This window comes from Mastomys coucha, unplaced genomic scaffold, assembly GCF_008632895.1.
Source record: "Mastomys coucha isolate ucsf_1 unplaced genomic scaffold, UCSF_Mcou_1 pScaffold18, whole genome shotgun sequence".
Classification (NCBI taxonomy): Eukaryota; Metazoa; Chordata; class Mammalia; order Rodentia; family Muridae; genus Mastomys; species Mastomys coucha.
This window is the reverse complement of record NW_022196900.1, coordinates 4,174,620-4,177,181: the sequence shown is the minus strand read 5'-3', so window position 1 is coordinate 4,177,181 and position 2,562 is coordinate 4,174,620. Positions and strand designations below refer to the sequence as shown.

Here is a 2,562-nt window from a genome sequence, read left to right as displayed (position 1 = left end):
AGCCGGGTTTTCCGAAGGTGCTTCCTGACTGTATGACTCAGCATAGGCTCACTTTCACTTGTCCCTCCAATAATCTCTTTGCAAGGGTTTTCAGGAGTGATAGGGACTCTGCAGGCTGGACACTGACTGTTATTATTCAACCACAAGTCGATACAAACGGAACAGAACACATGGTTGTTAGTGCATACGACAGGCTGACGGACCTCGGAGTTGAGACCACGCTTCTCATTCTAAACAGCCAGAAGGGAGGGGGGGGGGCGCGTATCACCGTTGACTTTTCAAATGGGAACACATGGCAAAAGCCATTCTTCCCCAGACAAATGTGGCACGTGATGGGCAGGGTGAGGGACAATGTAACATTCTGTCAAGAAGTTTTTTGTTTTATATTTTTTCCCTTTATTTATTCATTTTAACATCCTGATTGCAGCCCCCCTTCTTCCTCTCCTGCCAGTCCCACCTTTCTCCCATTTTCCCCTCTCATTCCCTATGAGAAGGGAAGGCTAGAGGAGAAGTTTTTTTTTTTTTTTTTTTTTTTTTTTTTTTTTTTTTTTAAACAAAATTGAGTAAGGCTGGGCAAGGTGGGTCAGTGGGAAAAAAGACTGTGCTGTGTGAGCCTGGTGTCTGGAATCCACTGTGGAAGGACCAATTCCTGAGAGTTGCTCTTTGATCTTTACATACGTATACACACACACACAATGAAATGTTTAAAGAAAGAGTGAATACAAACAATAGGTACATTTATTTAAAATAACAGTCCAAGGAAAAATCTCCTGAAAAATACATATTACATGATGTCTCCTGCTGATAAATTCATTAAGACAATTGCTACAAAGAACACAAGCACATTATCTGGCTGATGCTGAAAATCAGCTCTGGGATCTGTGTGTCCCTCAGCTAATAGCAACCCAAAGGCACATTATCCTTAGCTGCTCTACTTCATTAGATACAAATGTGGTAGCCATGGAGTGAGGCACTCCTGTGACTAACTTAACCCAGCTTCCTATACTGGGGGACAGCCTCACATGGTACTTCACAGTAAAAAGCAGCACACTTCTAATGGGAGCCTAAGTCACTTCCATGTGAGGCTCCCAGGCTCCAAACATCCACAAGGATATCAAATTGAGCATGCCTAAATTAAACTAAATCTCATGGTAGTTTAAAAAAAAAAAACATTTCAGAATTGCCTTCCAGCTGGGCATGGCAATGTAACTAACCTTTTAATCCTTGCACTTGGGAGTCAGAAGTAGGTAGATCTCTGTGGATTTGAGGCCAGCTTGGTTTATACAGAAGAATTCCAGGCTAGCCAGGTCTAAATATTGAAGCCTTGTCTTAAATACAACAAAACACAGAATTGCCTTCTGTGTTCACCAAGAATGTCTGGGCTAGGAGTCACTCTGGAAATTTGCTGACCTCTTAGGGTCACTCTGATTCTGGAAATTGCAGAAATTAGACAGGCTCTGAGAGCTATCTAGTTTACCTATCTACCCTGAGTAGTTTTTCCTCTATGTCCAGCCTGCTTAAAAACTTGCAGTGAAAAAAGTCTCTCCAGACAAGTATTCCATTTCCAGTCAGCTCTGTTTATAAATTCCTTTATGCATACACTTTCTCCTGACTCTTAGGGTTAGGGTTAGGGTTAGGGTTAGGGTTGGAACCCATTTCTTAGGAAACCTTGAAAGTCTAGGAAGAGTCAGTAGCAGGGTTTGTCTAAATTGTATCCTGAGTTCTTCTCAGCTGGCCAGCACCGGAGCACACAAGCACTTAGCACTTGAATGTAGTACTTAATGTGATGCTCGGTCTGTCCTCTCTATGATTGTCTTCCATCAGGAGCCAGTGTGGCCACTGAGTTATGAGTTATGTTCCAGGGACCTAAGCCCTAATATCCAGCCGATCCATCTGCCTACTACATGGGCAGCCAACCAACCAAAATGTGAATATGTCCCTTTTCCCTAGCACTAACCTTAAACATCTTAGCTTTCCTGTTTGCCTTAATTCTCAGATGCACTCTGCTCCATGCCATCCATCCTCACACCCTTCCAGGAATTTCTCTTCTCCAGCATATCTCTCAGAGACTTTCAATAAGTTCCCTTGTGTTTTCCTTCCTCTTTCAACTCATGTCCAACAATGGGCCAAATGGCTGAATTATCCAAACACTGTCTAAGAAGAGATGGTTCTGTAACCTCAGTTAAACAGATACATTCAACAATATGCTGCTGGATTACTGTCTCCCTTCTAAGTCAAAGATTAGAAACATGCTCACCTTAAGCCTTGTGAAAGATATTTTCACTCTGGTTATCATAGCATGGCTTTCTGCTTATAAACGTTCAGAATTAAATTACTTATCCACGTGCTTCAACTCTTTAAACATTGCTTTTATTTTCCTCTAAAAAGTACACTTAAACACTACTCTCATATACAAATTAATGCCACCAATAATAACCTCAAGTTCAATTTTGCAAATTTTCCCTCTCATCTTTGTAGTAAAAGTACTTTCGGGCCAGGCCAGAGGCAAATCAAGCTTGAATCCTAACCAAATGTCTTGAAGTTCTATTTCTTTTCTTTTTT

The 2,562-nt window shown here is 41.5% G+C and overlaps 1 protein-coding gene across 4 annotated transcripts in view; it reads right to left on the bottom strand.

Annotated features, from left to right (window-relative positions):
- The window catches only part of LOC116095888 (phospholipid-transporting ATPase FetA), a 124,651-nt gene that overhangs the window by 117,786 nt on the left and 4,303 nt on the right, over window positions 1–2,562 (bottom strand). The window lies entirely within an intron of this gene.